This window comes from Lagenorhynchus albirostris, chromosome 2, assembly GCF_949774975.1.
Source record: "Lagenorhynchus albirostris chromosome 2, mLagAlb1.1, whole genome shotgun sequence".
Lineage (NCBI taxonomy): Eukaryota > Metazoa > Chordata > Mammalia > Artiodactyla > Delphinidae > Lagenorhynchus > Lagenorhynchus albirostris.
The window spans coordinates 175,807,375-175,826,671 of NC_083096.1; the positions used below are offsets into that span (position 1 = coordinate 175,807,375).

Genomic DNA, 19,297 nt, shown 5'->3' on the forward strand with positions numbered 1-19,297 from the left:
AGAAATGTGCTTTGCACATAGTACGTACTCAAGAAATATCAACTTGATCTCTGCTTACCACATATACTAAGGGCTCTTCACCTGGGGACCCCCAAATTGCAGGAGTAGCCTTAATTCATTTTGTCCAAATTGCAGGAGTAGCCTTAATTCATTTTGTCTGCAAAATGTTTCATAAGTATACTTTTTAGGGTAGGGAGTTTAACACATTCTCAAAGGGGCTGGTGACCCAAAACATGCTAAGAATCACTGCAGTAGATTTTGACAAAAGCTACTTTTGCTTTCTTTTATGAATAAAGGACTTCTGGCAGAGCCTGGCTACATGCTTACCAAGCCCATTTCCTTGCCATTTTAGCCACACAGCTGGACTGCATTTCCCAGCCTTCCTTGAAATTAGAGACCATATGACTGAGTTCTAGCCAATGGAATGTAGGGAGAAGTGAGGTCCCAACTTCCTGACTTGAGCCCTGAAACCTCCTGGGTGATGCTCCATGTGCTTTCTCTTCTTTCACTGTCTGCACATCCAGGGGATCCAGGGAGGTCCTAGAAAGGATTTCCTTGGAGTGAGCAGAGCCATAAGATGAAAGAAGCCCAGGCCCTGCATGACCACTGGGAAAGCTGCCTGTTGAACACCTATCTGGACTCTTGATTTAAGCAAGAAATAAAATCTTCATGTGTTAAAGAACCATGACTTTGGAGCTGTATGTAACAGCAGCTAGCATTACTCACCCTGACTAATATAGCATCAAAAGGCATTTTTATCTCTAGTATTTCCTGCTGAAATATGAATAATTTGGCGGTCTGGTCTTTCTCCCCCCATACAAGAAACAACAATGTCCTTTCTTGCCAAATGCTTATGACTGTGACATTGCAATCTGGACTACATTGATACAAAAGTCAATGTAATTCTGCCTGCTGAGGGCCCAAGCATCCTTCTGTTGAGAGAAATCCCTCAGGAGATAGGAAGCAGGGGCACACCTAAGGCTGTGGAAGAACACTTCCTTTCTTCTATAGGTCAGTGGGCGATAGTCCTCTCCTGGCTTCCTAGCAGTTGTGGCATGGGTACATGACCTAAGCTTGGTCAACTGACTGCTCTCAGGGTTGAGGAAAAAACCAAAGGGACATTAATCACAGGGCTGTAGCAGATTCACAAGTCCCATGATACGGCAGCATGAGTCTGCATGGGGAGAAACCCAGTGTCCCAGCAGTGCTGTCCAGATGTGAGGGCCCCAGTGGCCCACACTTTCTTCCTCTGTGGTGTACTGGTTCTACCTTCCTCCTTGGCTCATTTTCCTCAGCTTGGATCTCCAGCCTTCTGCAAACCAGTCGATAGCCTTCCAACACATTCCTTTTCTGCTTAACCGCAGTTGATTTCTATTGTTTGCAACCAAGAACCTTGACTGCTGTACACCCCCAACTGAGTCACTGAATCCTCCAGTCAACCAAAAACAGGAGGAGATGAATGCAGTTCAATACAAGCAACACATCCTTGAGACAGTTTTTCCTCCTCTCTGATACAACTTCCTACTGACCAACACCATTTTGTAAAATATTTTTTCTTATTTTAAAAGCAACATTTGTTCATGGCAGCACATTAGAACATGTGACTATTACAATGAAAATTTTAATTACTCCTAATCTCATCAAACCAGAAATAACCTATTATATTTCTTACAAGCTTTCTTCCTAACACAAATTTATAAAAGAAAAAAAATACAATTATAGTACCTTTTACAGTTTTATAATTTCATATCATGATAAATTTTCCATATTATTGTTTTATTCAACAAATATTTATTGTATGGCAAGGATGTGGAGAAACTGGGAACACTCATACATTGCTGCTGGGAATGTAAAATGGTCTGGCCACTTTGGAAAACAGTTTGGTATTTCCCAAAAGTTGAAACAGAGTTACCGTATAACCTAAGAATTCCACTCCTAAAAATATATTCCAAGAGAAATAAAAACACATGTCCATACAAAAACTTGTACATGAATGTTCATAGCAGCATCATTCATATTAGCCAAAAAGCAGAAACAATGCGATATTATTTGGCAATAAAAAGGAATGAAATACTGATTTATGGTACCACACAGATGAACCTTGAACGCATTATGCTAACTGAAAGAAGCTAGTCACAAAGGATCACATATTGAATCATCCCACTTATATTAAATGTCCAGGATAGGCAAATCTATAGAGACAAAAAGCAGATTAGTTGCCTAGAACTTGGCAGTTAAAGGGAAATGGGGAGTAACTCTTATTAATGGATATAGGGCTTCATTCTGGAGTGAGGAAAATGTTCTAAAAGTGATTACTGACTATAACTATGAATATGCTAAAAACTGTTGTATTCTTTAAACGGGTAAATTGTATGGTGTATGAATTAGATCTCAATGAGACTTTTACCAAAAAAAGTTTATTGTAGGCTTATTATATGCCATGCATTGTGGTGGTCATTGTGCATAAAAATAAGACAGACTCTATCCCTTCCTAGTATTTCCATATATATATATATATATATATATATATATATATATATATTTTTTTTTTTTTTTGCAGTACGCGGGCCTCTCACTGTTGTGGCCTCTCCCGTTGCGGAGCACAGGCTCCAGACGCGCAGGCTCAGCGGCCATGGCTCACGGGCCCAGCCGCTCCGTGGCATGTGGGATCTTCCCGGACTGGGGCACGAACCCGTGTCCCCTGCATCGGCAGGCGGACTCTCAACCACTGCGCCACCAGGGAAGCCCTCCACCACAATTATGTAACAAACTCTCAATAGTTGAAAGGTTAGACTGCTTCCACACTGGGATGAACATCCTTGCAAAATTGTATTTCTCCACCTCTCTCATTCCTTTCTTAGAAGACATTTCAAGAAGTGGAATTATTTAGGTAAACGATGAATTTATGAATGCTCAAGCTGCTCTGACATGCTTCCATCCTTGACATGTGAGAGAAATACTGCCATTTCTGTTGATGAACCCAGTAAAGAACAGCCCATTGCCCATTTTCTTGAGGCTTACTGGGCTACCTGATATATATAGCAGGCAGCCCAGGACAAGTCATTTCTACCATCACTCCCAAAATTTACCGAGGTTGGACCAAGCTTGAGTTGATAAGTATAAGAGCTTCCCTCTCCTTGCCACCCCCATCTTCTGCCCCCGTGTCTTAGATCCACACTCCCCTTGACGTTTTGAAAAGGAAAGAAAGGGTCCAAAAATGAAAATGTGTTGCTTTTGAAATAAAAAATGAAAAGGCATGAGTTTTGTAAGGGCTGAGAGAAAAGATAAATGAGTGTGCCAAGGTGTCAAGAGAAGAAAAGAAGGTACCCATGAGATGGGCAATCCAAAACAGCCTGCCCTTAGCGGAAGCACATGCACAGTCACCTAAGCAGAGTCCAAGGCTCTCTCCCTTAACAAGAGTCAGCCCTGGTTCACTGGAGTCCCTCTAGGCTTTGGGTCTTTGCACAATAACAACTGAGGTCAATCAGTTATTAACGCTTCCTCTAATTATTCTCCAAGACATGGGAATTCACATTAAAGTGGTAACCTAGCAAAGCAGGGTGACAGCTCTCTGCCTCTGTGTGTGACAACAGCCAAGCTGCTTTCATTCTCAAGGTCATTCTTCTGATTTGTAAAATAAGAATGTCCTACCCAACAATGTTTAAGACAGGGATATTTGGGTCAGCAATAATGATGACACAGTCACAACTGCAACGTGTCACAGCATCTCCCAGTGTCTGTAAAAGCCTCCAGAGTTACTGTATCCTTTCACGTGGGCCCACTCTGGACCACAGGGCTAGCAGTGGAGACTCTTAGCTGCCCTGACTCCCTTCTTCTCCGTACATGCGAGGTGAGCATTCTCATGTGCTATAAACAAGACCTCTTGCTTTGTCACAGGTTCAAGTTCACTCTGTCTTTCAACAGATTCCCTCTCCTCACTGTTCTGCTTAGTACAACTTTGCATTTGACAGAGCTCCGTAATTGCAGGAATGTGTAGAATGTTTACTCTGGCTGATTTAAATAGGGCAGCAAATCGTCTGACATTCCCCCCCTTAAGAGATGGAGAGCTGTGTCCCTCCCCTTGAATCTGGGCAGGTTTCTGACTGCTGACACCAATAGAGTATAGCCAACATGACACTATGGGACTTTTAAGGCCAGGGCCCTCTTTCTCAACCTGTTTTATTCATTATTTTCCCCCTAGAAAGCCTTTTTAGACATTTTCTCCTACTTGCATTTCCAACTCCATAATATTTTAATTCCACAAATATAGTTCTTGTACTGTATGTATATCTGTGTTTTTTTACACAAAAAATAATGTTTTTCACACCTTTTCATGAATCAACTTTCGACCCCAGAAAGCAATATCACCTCTGTTGAAAATGCTTGGACGAGGCCATAAAAGGCCAGGTAGCTTCCCATGGATTCTCTCGGAACTCTACTCTTGGAGCTTTTAGGTGCTATGTATTAAGTGTATATATAGTATATATATATATATAAAGACTACCCAGCAGCTGCCATGCTAGACAGACCATCTGGAAATACAACATATACAGAAAGATGCCCCATAAGCTCAGCTATTCCAACCGTCAGTCATGGGAGTCTTCCCAGCCCAGGCTCCAGACATGTGAGTAAAGAATCCTTCAAGAGGACCCCAGCTCCAGCTGCTGTCTGACTGTAATCACATTAGAGATACCAAGCCAGATTTGCCCAGATGAGCCAATCCCCAGAACCAGAGAGATAATAACACAATTTGATCACTATGCTCTCACATGGTGTATTACCCAACAGATAGCCAGAACACTTACAATGTACCAAAAGCTATCCTAAGAATTCCACACTTATTAATTCATTTTACCCTCACAATATCCTAGGAAGTAAGTATATACATTTCACAGATGGATTCAATTCTGGCAACTCATCCAAGAAGAACCGTAGGACTGCACTTTGCTTGGGAGCTACTGCTCCGCGGCTTCTTCTAGCTGTAACGTTTTTTGGTTCTTCTACCCATCATAATACCTGTTTATACATTCTTTTATTCAACAAGCATTTATTAGTCATCACAAGCTAGGTACCATGCTAAGCATTAAGGATAACAAAATTAGTTAAAAGTCATAGCTCCTATACTCATGGAGACTGCAGTCTAACAGAGAGATAAAAATGTTATCAATTCAGTTTGATAAAAATTATGATAAGTGTAAGGCCAGAATGCTATGGATACAAGTGGAGACCCAAACCAGAAGAGGGGCAGGGGGAGGACAGGGATGCCTTTGTTGGAAAGAGGGGCCTTTGGAAAGAGTTTTAAGAGAGAAGAGACACATGAAGGGTCTGAGATGGTGGTATAGGAAAACCCTGAGCTCACCTCCTCCAACGGACACACTGAATCTACACCTACATGTAGAACAATTCCTCCAGAAGAAAACCTGAAGACTGACTGAATAGCTACTGCCTGTAGAAGGACCACATAGAAATGTGTAGGAAAGACAGAGAATGGTATCCACAGGAACCCCACTTCTGACTCAGTGACCGACAGTAAGGAGGGATATTGCTGAGGAGCTAAACTCAGACTCACCCACACTGGGACACTGAGAAAACAGCAGTTTAAAGGGCACCTAGACTAGAGGGGAAATAAATCCAGTTACTAACCTTAGAGCTTCTGCCAAATGGGCAAGGAGCCTTCTCCAGGATTGGAGGTACCAGTGAGCACCATTGTTTGAGTCCCTCCAGGACTTCCCTTGGCCCACACCCACTCCAGCTCCAGCCTTCTGCCAAAGTGGCCTCAGGCACGGTGCCCCTAAGGGACTTCCCCTGGCACAGGCCCATTTCGGCCCCAGCCATACTGTCAAAGCCACCAGTTATAAGCAGTCTATACAGGGGACACTTCCTTACAAGGCCACTCCTTCAAGACCAGGAGAGTAGCTTTTTTGCCTAATTTATAGAAACATAAAATGAAGGTCAAACAAAATGAGAGGGCAGAGAAATATGCACTCTACATAGGAGCATCTAAATATAAAAAGTAAATATTATCAGAAATAAAGGGAGAAATTGATAACACAATAATAGTAGGGGACTTTAATACTCCACTTACATCAATGGATAGATTATCTAGACAGAAAATCAATAAGCAAACACTGGCCTTAAACAACACATTATATTAGATGGACTCCCTCTCTCTCTCTCCCTCTCTCTCTCCCTCTCTCTCTCTCTCTCTCTCTCTCTCTCTCTCTCTCTCTATATATATATATATATATATATATATATAAAAACATTCCATTTAAAAGCTGCAGAATACATGTTCTTTTCAAATGCACATGGAACATTCTCCAGAATAGATCACATGCTAGGCCACAAAACAAGTCACCATAAATTTAAGAAGATTGAAATCTTCTCAAGCACCTCTTCCTACCACAATAGTATGAAGAAAAAAGAAAAAAGAAAATTATAGGTCAATGTCCCTGATGAATATAGATGCAAAAATTCTCATCAAAGTATTTGCAAACCAAATTCAACAATACATTAAAAGGATCATACGTCATGATCAAGTGGGATTCATTCAAGGGATGCAAGAATGTTTTGACATCCATAAATAAATCAATGTGATACACCACATTAACAAAACAAAGGATAACAATCATATGACCACCCCAATAGATGCAGGATTTGACAAATTTCAACATCCATTTATGATTTAAAAAAACTCTCAACAAGCAGGTATATAGAGAACAGAACTGAACCTAATAAAGGCCGTATATGACAAACCCACAACTAATATAATAGTCAATGCTGAAAAGCTGAAAGCTTTTCCTCTAAGATCAGGAACAAGAAGACAAGGATGCCCACTCTCACCACTTTTATTAAACCTAGTATTGGAAGTCCTAGCCACAGCAATTAGGTATGAAAAAGAAATAAAAGGCATACAAATTGGAAAGGAAGAAGTAAAACTGTCACTATTTGCAGATGATGTGATACTACATATAGAAAACCCAAAAGGTTTCATAAAAAACAATGAACTATCAGAAAGAGAAATTAAGAAAACAACCCCAGTCTTACCCCCCGCCGCCCGCGAGCTTGGGGATGGAGTCCTGGAGCAACTCAGGCTCGGGAGCAGAGGGCCTGTGGCGACAGGACTCCCAGGAGCCATGTTGTCAGAAGTCCGCTAGTGTCTGCTCCAGGGAAAGTCATCCTTCATGGAGAGCATGCCGTGGTCCATGGCAAGGTAGCACTGGCTGTGGCCTTGAACTTGAGAACATTCCTCTGGCTTCAGCCCCACAGCAATGGGAAAGTGGGCCTCAACTTACCCAACATTGGCATCAAGTGGGCCTGGGATGTGGCCAAGCTTCAGATGCTGGACACCAGCTTTCTGAAGCAAGGTGACATCACAGCACTCACCCCGGAGCAAGTGGAGAAGCTGAAGGAGATGGCAGGCTTCCCCAAGGACTGTGCTGACCATGAGCACCTGGCTGTGCTGTCCTTCCTTTACTTGTACCCGTCCATCTGCCAGAGTCAGAGAGCCCTGCCCAGCCTGGATGTCACCGTGTGGTCGCAGCTGCCCACCGGGGCCAGCCTCGGCTCCAGTGCCACCTACTCCGTGTGTTTGGCGGCTGCCCTCCTGACAGCATGCAAGGAGATCCCAAACCCGCTGAAGGATGGCGAGGCCGCCAGCAGGTGGACCAAGGAGAACCTGGAACTAATTAACAAGTGGGCCTTCCGGGGGTGGGGAGTGATTCACGGGAACCCCTCCGGAGTGGACAACGCTGTCAGCACCTGGGGAGGAGTGCTCCAATACCAGCAAGGGAAGATTTCATCCTTAAAGAGGCCGCCAGCTCTGAAGATCCTGCTGATCAACACCAGAGTCCCTCAGAGCACCAAGGCCCTGGTGGCTGGCATCAGGAGCAGGCTGCTGAAGTTCCCAGAGATCATGGCTCCCTTCCTGACCTCCATAGACGCCACTTCCCTGGAATGCTAGCGGGTGCTGGGGGAGATGGCAGTGGCCCCGGCCCCAGAGCACTACCTCGTGCTGGAGGAGCTCATTGACATGAACCAGCACCATCTGAATGCCCTCGGTGTGGGCCATGCCTCGCTGGACCGGCTGTGCTAGGTGACCATGGCCCACAGACTGCATAGCAAGCTCACTGGCGCAGGTGGCAGGGGCTGTGGCATCACGCTTCTCAGGCCATATCTGGAGCATCCAGAGGTGGAGGCCATGAAGCAGGTGCTGACCAGCTGTGGGTTTGACTGCTGGGAAAACAGCATCGGTGCCCCTGGTGTCTCCATCCACATGGCCGCCTCCCTGGATGCCCCTGTCCGGCAAGCCCTGGATGGCCTCTGAGATGAAACCACCCCACCACGAAGACCCTTCTCAGATTATTCTGGGCACTGGAGTTGGCCTCTGTGCTGGCCAGTGGGCACCCAGCTCCTGATGTTGACCAGGAGGCCCCCAGCCCCTCTGTGATGCCCCTCCCACTGGCCATGCCCCCAGTCCCTGGAATGAGTCAGGCGGTCCAGAAGCCATGTCTGTGTTCTACAACATTCTCTTGAGCTGGCAGGCAGTGGGGCCATGTGGAGTCCTCTGAGACTCAAGGGCCTCTTTCTTGTCCTCCCTGAAGCGCCCACAGACCCACAAATTCCCTGGCAGAGCTGCTTGGATCCCAGATGCAGGGGTCTGGTTCCCAGAGCAGTGGGCCTTCTCCCTCTCTCCACCTCTGCTCACCTCCCCCAGGAAGCCTTCCCAGGCTGTTCTCTCCAGCTAGACTGTGGGTCCCCCCAGGGGGTGTCTGGGTGGTGGTCTTTGCCTTCTACCCTGCAGCCCAAGGGTTGGCCTTCATCTAGAAGGGTGGATGTGCAGTTTCTTCCGGTCTGAACCCAAGGGGTTTGCAGAAAAGATGGCAAAGGGGGAATAAAAATATCTTGAGTAAATAAAAGATAAGAAAAGAAAAGAAAACAACCCCATTTACAATTGCATCAAAAATAATAAAATACCTAGGTATAAATTTAACCATGTACTCTGAAAACTGTAAGACACTGGGGAAAGAAATAGAAAACAACACAAATAAATGAAAAGATGCACTGTGCTCAAGGATTTAAATAATCAGTATTGTTAAAATGTCCATTGTATCCAAAGCAATCTACAGATTCAAAAAATCCCTATCAAAATACCAATGGCATTTTTCACAGAACTACAAAAAATAATTCTAAAATTGGTATAGAACCATGAAAGACCCTGAATAGCCAAAGCAATCTTGAAAAGGAACAAAGCTGGAGATATCATGCTCCCAGACATAAAATTATACTACAAAGTTAAAGTAATCAAAACAGTATGGTACTGACACTAAAATAGACACATAGATGGAACTTCCATCAAACAGAGAGTCCAGAAATAAACCTATGTTCATATGGTCAATTAATCAATGACAAAGGAAGCAAGAATACACAATGAGGAAAAGACAGTCTATTCAATAAATGCTGTTGGGAAAATTAGACAACTATATGCAAAAGAATGAAACTAGACCACTTTCTTATGCCATATACAAAACTAAATTCAAAATGGATTAAAGACTTAAATGTAAGGCCTGAAACCATAAAACTCCTTGATGAAAACAAGTAACCTTGTAAAACAGGGTTTTGTTTTGACATCAGTCTTAGCAATACTTTTTTGGATATGTTTCCTCAGGAAAGGGCAACAAAAGCAAAATAAACAAGGGGGACTACAGTAAACTAGAAAACTTTTTCACAGTGGGAAAAAAACACCAACAAAATGAAAAGGCAATATACCAAATGGGAGAAGATACAAACTATATCTGCAAACTATACATCCACTAAGGGATTGATATCCAAAATATATGAAGAACTCATACAACTCAATAGCAAAAAACCCCAAACAATCCAATTACAAAGTGGGCAGAAGATCTGAATAGGCATTTTCCCAAAGAAGACATACAGAGGTCCAAAAGTTATGTAAAATGTTGCTCAACATCACTAATCATCAGGGAAATACAAGTCAAAGCCACAGTGAGATATCACCTCATACCTGTTAGAATGGCTATTAACAAAAAGACAAGAAGCAACAAGTGTTGGTGAGGATGTGGAGAAAAGGGAACCCTCGTGGCTGGTTGGTGGGAATGTAAATTGGTGCAGCCAATATGGAAAATATTATAGAGATTCTTCAAGAAATTAAAACTAGAACTACAATATAATCCAGCAATTTCACTTCTGGGTATTTATCCAAAGAAAACAAAAACACTAATTCAAAAAGATATTTGTACCCCTATGATCATTGCAGCACTATTTTCAATAACCAAGATATGGAAGCAACCTACATGTCCATCAATAGATGAATAGATAAAGAAGATATGGTGTATATATGCAATGGAATACTATTCAGCCATAAAAAGAATGAAATCTTCTCATTTACACTAACATGGATGGTCCTGGAGTGTATTATGCTAAGCAAAATAAGTCAGACAGACAAAAATAAATACCACTGGATTTCATTTATATGTGGAATCTAAAAAAGAAAACAAAACAGAAACAGTCTCACAGATACAGAGAACAAATTGGTGGTTGCTGGGGTTGGGGGGGAGGGAACAGATGAAATAGGCAAAGGGGACTAAGAGATACAAATTTCTAGCTATAAAATAATGTACACATAGAAAATATAAATAATATTGTAACAACTTTATATGGTGACGGACTTCATAATATATAAAAATACCAAATTACTACTTATACCTGAAACTAATATAATTTGTATGTATTATAACTCAATAATTCAATAAATAAATGGGAAAAAGAAGACTTAGCCAAGAAAAAAGACAGGGGCTGATATTCCAACAGAATTACAGTTGTGCAAAGTCAGGAGACAGTAAAGTATATTCAGGAAATTGTCAGTGATTTTCAGCAATTTGGGCATGAGTGAAGGGAGAAGACGGTTCAAGGTGAGCAACTCATCTGGTTTGCCTGAGACTTTCAGAATTTTACAACTGAAAGCCTCACATCCTGTGAAGTCCCTCAGTCCTAAAAAACCAGGACAGTTGCTTTCCCCAGGCAGGCCAGAAGGGAGCACCAAATGGTATTAGTGAAGTAGAAATTGCTGAGTGGAGGCTACACAGTCGTGAACCATGTAAGCCATTCTTGGGCAGTTTTGACTTTATCCCCAGGACAAATACGGAGTCAATGAAGGATCTTAGGCAGGGCTAGAGATTTGATTATTTAACAGCAAACTGGGGTTGAGCCAGAGCTGAAATGAGAACTAACTCCATGTGCTTGGGGCACAATAGTCTCTTCACTTCTCTACCAGTGTTCAGAGAAGCTTTTCAACATCATGAGATGTTTGCAGACATGGAACTAGACGCCTACTTGCATTTCCAGCTGACACACAGCCCAGAACCCTGGGGAAGAAACCATGAATCTAATCTACAACTCCCTCTCTACTACATACTGACACACTCCTATATTTTAAAAAAAGGAAGAGAAGAGAACTCAGCAAAGACCATCCTTGACCCAATGTCCCCTCCAGCCACTATCCTATTTATCTATTCTCTTTTATGGAAAAACTGCTCTGAGAGTTGTTCATTCCTGTTCTCTCCAAATCCTCACCTTCCATTCTCTTTTGAATGTATGAGAATCAGTCTTTTACCCTGAAACTAACCTGTTACATTAAAAATGTTCATCCCAAGGTCACCACAAGTTCCATATTGTCAAACCCAATGGTTAACAATCCACATTTCACTCAACTCTCAACATCACTTAATACAGTTGAGGACTTCCTCCTTTTACAATTTTTTCCATAAAGTTTTATGCTTTTCCATGTAGATGTCTCATAATATCTTTGGTTATATTTATTCCTAGGTGTTGAATAGTTTATGCTACTTTAAAGGCACACTTTAAAGGAATTTTAAATTTTTATCTTATATTTGTTTCCAGTGTGTAAAAATAAAATAAAATTTTATATATTTAATTGTATCCAGCAAGCCAGCTAAATTCACTTATTAATTCTAATAGAGTACCTGTGGATTCTTTTGGATTATCCACTTATACAATTATGTCTGCAAATTAAAACATTTTATTTATTTTTCTTACCCTACTTCATTGGCTAAAACTATCAGTAGAACATTTAATAGAAGTGGTGATAGTAGATATATTTGTTTTATTCCTGCCCTCAAAGGGAACACTTTCACTATCTCCTCATTAAGTCAGATTCTTCCTATTGGTTTCAATAGATGTTCATTATCATATTAGAAACTTGCCTTCTAGTCCAAGTTTGATGAGAGCTTTATTATGATTGAATGTTGAATCTTATAAAATGTCTTTTCTCCATCTATTTAAAGAATTGTATAGTTTTTAATAATGTAATAAATTCATTGATTGACTTTAAAATGCTAAACCAACTTTTCATTTATGAGATAAATTTTACTTGGTCAGGATGTATTACCCTTTTTATATAGCACTAGATTCAGTCTGCTAATATTTTAAGTTTTTCTTTTTTTCTTGATTACCCTTGCTGGGGGATTACCAATTATATTAATCTTTTTAAATAATCAATTTTGGGCTCTATAAATGTTTCTATTGAACATTTGCTTTCTATTTTACTGATTAAATTCTTTATTTTTATTATTTCCCTTCTCCAGTGTTTCTTGAGCTTAATATGCTGTTCTTTTTAGAGCTTCTTGAGATGAAAACTTGAGTTTTCAACTTTTCTTCTTTTTCTAACATATGCATTCTGTGTTGTAAATTTCCTTCAAACATTGTTTTAGTTGTATTTTAACAGCTTGAGTGTCATGATTTCATTATCATTCAGTTAAAAATATTTTAATTTTCATTATAATGTTTTCTCTGATTCATGGGTTATTTTGTAGTATATTGCTTAACTCCTAAACATTTGGGAATTTCTAGTTACCTTTTCATCACTGATTTCTTACTTAATTCCACTGTGGCCAGAGAATGTATTTTGTATAATTTCAATCCAGTGATATTTACTGATATTTGTCTTATGGACAATTATTTGTCCTATTTTGTAAAGGTTCTGTGTGTTCTTGAATGTATTTTCTGCAGTCGTTAGCTGCAGTATTCTACATGTGTCAATTAGGTCAACTTTATTCATTGTGTTTTTCAAATATTTTATATTTTTTTCATTTTTTGTCCACTTATTCTATTGATTAAGAGAAGTATCTTAAAATCTCCAGCTGTGATTGTATATTTATCTATTTCCCATTTTAATTATATCTATTTGGGATTTACATATTTCGAGGCTACGTTAGTAGGTGCATACAAATTTAGATTTGTTATACATTCTTGTTAAAAGGACCCTTCTATCACTGTAAAATTTTCTCTTCATGTCTAGTAAATTTTTTTGTCTTAAAGTCTACTTTGTCTGGTATTTTTATAACTACACCAAATTTCTCTTGGTTAGGATTCTCATGGTATAACTTTTTCCACCCTCTTACTTTTACCTTTTCAATGTCTTTATATTTAAGGTATATTTCTTATAAGCAGTATACAGTTATTGTCTTTAAATCTAGACTGGCAATATTTGCTTTTAATTGAGCATTTGCTCCCTTTACACTTAGTGTAATTCTTGATATACTGGGATTAAAACTACTTTTTCACTCTTTGTTTTACATTTGCTTCCTGTTTATTGTTCAATTGTGCTTTCTTGCCTTCTTTCAAATATTCAAGTACTTTTTTATTATTTCACTTTCCTCCTTCCATCAAATTCTCACTTATATATTATTTTAGTGGTTACCCTAGAGATTGCAATATGCATGCTTGGCTTATTAAAATCTACCTAAATTAGGACATTACCATTTTTTGGACAATGCCAGAACCTTCTACACTTTAACTCCATTTGCCCACCTCTTGCCTTTTGTAACTGCTTTAGTTTATATTTTTTTCTGTGTACATTTTAAGCCCCATAAGGCATTACTACTACTGTTTAAGTTGACAGATTTCAATTAGATTTACCAGATACAGACCCTTTCCAATCCTTCCTGAATAACCATGCTTCCATCTAGAAGCACTTTCCTTTTGCCTTAAGTATTCCTTTTAGTGCAGTTCAGTTTTTTGTTTTCTAAACATTTCTTTATTTTAATTTTTGAAGAAATTTTTGCTGGATATAGGATTGTAGGTTAGAATTTATTTCTTTCATTAATTTAAAGAGCTTTCATTGCCACTTGATTTCTATCATTTCTGCTGAGGAATTGGCTATTGGCCTTATTGTTGCTTCTTTGAAGGTAATGTATCTTTTTTCTCTTGATGCCCTTAAGATGTCTTTTGTATTTGGCTGCCAACGTGCTTTCTTATGATGTGCCTAGACTGGTTTTCTTTGTATTTATCCTGAGGTTTGTAGAGTTTCTTGAATTTGGGGATTGATGCTTTTTATGAGTAAAAAATGTTTTCAGTCATTATTTCTTCAAATATTGCTTCTGCTCCATGTGTTCTCACCTCTATTTCTGGGACTGTATTTACACATATGTTTGACCTTTAAATCATGTCCCACATGTCTTTTAAATTAAACTTTAACATTTGTCCATCCTTTTTTTCTCTCTGCACTTCAATCTGGATATTTTCTATCCACCTATCTTCCAGTTTACTAATCCTCTTTTCTACTGTGTCTAATCTACTGTTAAACCTACCTACTGAATTTTTAATTTCAATTATTTTATCTCTAGGGTACAGTATTTCTGTGTAGTTTTTTTAATAGATTCAACTTCTTTGATAAAATTCTTTTCTTCTATTTTCCTGAACAAATGAACCATAGTCATTTTGAAGTCTGTGTCTAAAAACTCCAGTATTTGGATCACCCATAGGTCTGTCTTTCTTGTTACTTCTAGTCATTTGGTCCTATTTCCTATCATATGCAGGAATTTATTAAAATGCCAGACATTGGGAATATAAAAACTATAGACGCTCTATTTAACTGCTAAAACTCCTGCTTAGCACTTTAGTCACCTAGCAGCTGTTTTGTATTTGTTTGTTTTCTGAGTCTTGCCCCCACATATGTATAATTTAAGAACGTTCCAATTGCGTCAGTGTGAAATTGCACATAGACTTTTGGGCTCATTTTTCTGTAATTTCCTCCTTTCTAGGACATTAAGCCCCTCAAGTCCTAACTGTCTTGGCATCAACAAATTCTAACCCTTGCCTCCCCAAGCTATCAAGACTTCTGTAAGCTCCAGGTCATCTCTTTCTGCTCAGCCTTTATTCCCCTTCACTGTGAATCAGCAAGTGCCCGAGGGAAGACAGCAGAGAGAAATGTGGGGCTCACACGAATGAAAATATTCTTCTTGCCAGCATTTGGCCTCTCAAGTTCTGGTTACCTTGGTCACTCTCTGATATCTTTGGAGAGCTTTTTTTCTATTTTTCATGTATTTTGTATGGTTTTATTATTGTTTTCAGAGGGAGGGGAGGGTTAGTCTATCCAAGCCCCAACAGAATCAGAAGTTCTATATCACTTCTTTTAAAACCTCAGAACAATTCTGTGCAATAGGTATAAATCCCCATTTTATAGGTGAGGAACTAGGGCACTGGAGATTTAAATTATTTCACAAGAAAAATCATCAAAATAGAAGAGCTGAGTTTTATTTTAAGTTCCATGTTCTTTCCAATCTACCACTGATACCTCACCACCAACTCTCTTTGGATAACATCTGGAACAAAAGAACTCAGCTGAAAAACAAGGATAAAGAATGATTTCTCTGTCACTTAGCTCTCCTCCCACACAGGCAGGCTCTTTCTACCTCCGCTCTGATCCTCACCAACAACAGAGAGCAGACCTGTATTTCTGAAGTGAGAAACTGTTTAGTAATTCATAAGACAAGGAGGGCTCCTAGCTCAATTCAACCTTGGGTGAATTGTCTCCATGGCCCTACTGAAATGAAGAAAACTATTTTCCTTATGCAGTAAATGTGGTTCAAAGAGTGGATTCATTAAGTAAGATGCTATTTAAACGTATACATTTTCCTGACTAGTAGCACACTTTTAACGGAAGGTGATGCTTAATAGACTAGAGATGCTTTAATCTCTCTTCATACTGACTTCCTAAATTTACAAAACACACAACATTTCTACTAACATTTTAAGGAAGATAGGTGAATGCTTCCATACACACTTCATTTTAAGTGTCTGCCCTTAAAAAGATATCTGTTATTGACTGTAATAGTGTGAGTCACAACAAAGGCATTTATATTCATGTAGATATAATCTACACTTCCACAGGTGTCCAAGTGTAATGCACAAGTGCCTAATGAACCCATAAAATAAAATGTTGCCAACAAGAACTGTTTGCCTTTCCTATAAAGAAAATGAAACTCCATCAGGCTGGCAGGCATGAACTTCAGCATCCTAGATATTTTTAATATGATGGCTTTCTTACTACAATTTCTGCAGAGAATAATATATAGGAAAATAATGTTTCTCCTTTGTGATTACATTACCATATGGAGTAATTTTTCTTGACTGGAAGGTCATTTTATCTGATGAGTTCTTGAACGGTGAAATGGAAGCTTGGTTCTATGACAGCAAAGGACAGACTGACTTATTAAAACTGTTAATTATGGATTTTTACTAGTCCATTTCACGTCTGCCCCCTTGGAAGATCAAAAGCATGAATGCATTTGGAAAGTCCATCAGGAAACATTAAGGATAAAAATTAGACAGAATGGTCATTGTTACAAATGGGAAAGTCATCTGGAAACTGAGATTCTAGAGGTAGACTCTAAGAAGTCTCGCAAAGACACAATTTGAAGAGCAGAGCAGATGGGGTGTGTGTATTAATGTGGGAACCAGTCTCACAAGATCAACAGCCAAAGTTTTGGAAAAATCACCCAGACATCTGGATTTAGGGCAGGCTGCAGTGGATTGAACAAAATTAATTGTCTTGGACATCTAAAACCCAGAGGAAAAGTGGCCCAAATCTAGGAGAGACTTCCCAAGGGCTCTGAGCAAGTTTTAAGTTTTCATCAAAACACCTTTCAAAAGCTGGATTTATTGTGCATGTGCTCATATTTATCCCTTCAGTTCATTCATTCATTCAGCAAGACTGACTGACCTCTCCTGTGCTAGGACCACAAAAATACTATGACATTATTGGTCCTCCCAAGGAGCTCATGGTTGGATGTGGGGACAGATGAATCGATGCCAATTTCCTGACGGTGCAGTAAGTCCTATAAAAAGGGAATGTGTGATTGCTTCGTTCATTCATTCACCAATATTTAATGAGTAACCCCTATGTGCCAAGCTCTGTACTCAGCACTGGGGACACGAAAGGGTGTTTGGGTAGCTATAATTTTAGTAGGGAAAATTGATAAACAAATAAATTCATAAACAAAGTCGATATTGTGGTTCAAGCTTCAAGGAAGCACAGTGAAATTTTCAAATGCAACTCTTTCCTGAAGCCTTTGGTTCTGAGCCCAGAAGAAAGATTAGACCCTCTGAAGCATCACCCCTAAGCCCAATGTCATCTCAAGCTCCTTTCCGACTCCAAAGATGCTCTTAAAACAAAGAGACCTTTTTCATGTGCTTGGTCTGGGCTGTGATGAAGTAACCTTGGGTTCTGAACAGTGATCTCGAGGGGCCACACAATCAAAAGTCACCCCCGCCCCCCATCTGCCTTCTGAGTAATGGCAGGAAGTAGTGACCTTGATCAAAATGCACTTGGAGGCAGGGCAGGGCAACTGACTCAGCCACCAGCCTGAAACGTGCTGTGATCCATCTTCCTATTATAGCTCCCCACTGGAAAATCTGTAAGGAGAGAATTCCTGTCCGTTTTTCTTATCACTGTACACCCAAAATGAGCAGAGTACCTAGAGCACAGAAAGTGATCAATACATATGTGTTAAATGAATGACCAGATTTGACAAAAACATAATTATGGTAAGAAAAGTGCTATAAAGATAAAAAAATCAGGTGATGGCAAATAGCAATGTGGATAGTGGGGATGTAAAAGGGTTAATGCAAAAAAATTTAAAAAATTAAAAAAATAAAAATAAAAAATAGAGTTAATGCAGGAGGTTGAGACGGCAACCCTTAGAAAGGAGGGTTTGCAAGGTTGACCCTTGGCTGGTATATTAGTTTCCTAGGTCTGCCATAACCAATTACCGCAAACTGGGAGGCTTAAAACAACAGCAATCTATTCACTCACAGTTCTGGAAGCCAGAAGTCCCAAATCCAGCAGGGCTGCACTCCCTCTGCGAACGCTATGGGAGAATCTGTCCCTGGGCTCGTAAGCTTCTGGTGGCTCCAGGCATTCCTTGCCTTATAGCCGCATCCTTCCAATCTCTGCTTCCATGTCCACGCTACCTCCTCTTCTTCTGTCAAATCTTCTCTGTGTGTCTCTTATAAAGACACTTGTCATTGGATTTAGGGCCCACCCAGATCATCCAGGATGATAGTTTCATCTCAAGATCTTTAACTTAATTGCACCTGCAAAGACCCTTTTTCCAAATAAGGTCATATTCACAGGTTCTAGGAATTAGATGTGGACAGATCTGTAAAGAGGACCTCACTCAACCCACTATAGCTGCTATCTGCAAACTGGAATTGTAAACAGTTCCCTGTGCTGCTATAAAGCTTTCCCTAAATGGTAAGAGCAGCTCACTGTGCCTAGGCTATTTGTACAAAAAAAATATGGTTTATTCTGAATACGTGCCTTCCTTCTGGGAGCCTGGAATTTTGATACGTGTGAGGCAGAGAATACCTACATAACCATCTCCCAATAAAACCCTGGGCAGAGAATACCTACATAACCATCCCCCAATAAAACCCTGAGTCTCTGATGGGCTTCCCTGCTAGAAAACATTTCACACATGTCACAATTCAGTGCCGGGGGAGTTAAACACACCCTGTGTGACTCTGCCAGGAGGGACTCTTGGAAGCGTGTGCCTGGTTTCCAACAGACGCCACCCCATGCGCCTTTTCCCTGTGCTGATTTTGCCTTGGATCATTTAACTGTAAAAAGTCACAGGCATGAAACCTCCTAGTGAATCATCAAACCTGTGGGTGGTCTTGGGGACACCTGACACAGGAGCCTACTTAGGGCCCCCAGGGAAGGCTTCCCTGAGGATGTGCTATTTGAGCTGAGACCTAGGATGAAGATCACACAGCTCATGAGTGTCGGGGCCAGAACAGAAGCTGTTTTCGTACCTGCAAGACGGGGGTATATCAGTCAAAGCCTGCAGGAAACCCATGGCACACTCCAACTGGGTTATTGGGGAAAGTTTTAAAAAGGGATTATACACAAAGGCATGGTCGGGATTTAAGGAAACCAACCAAGGAAAATACAGTACCCTTGGGCTAGCAACAGTGG

General features: G+C 40.3%; 1 protein-coding gene and 1 pseudogene across 1 annotated transcript in view; one reads left to right on the top strand and one right to left on the bottom strand.

The window, feature by feature from the left end:
* LOC132516477 (mevalonate kinase-like) overlaps positions 1-8,811 on the top strand; it is a 145,118-nt pseudogene extending 136,307 nt beyond the window's left edge.
* The window catches only part of KAZN (kazrin, periplakin interacting protein), a 1,131,324-nt gene that overhangs the window by 1,042,688 nt on the left and 69,339 nt on the right, over positions 1-19,297 (bottom strand). The window lies entirely within an intron of this gene.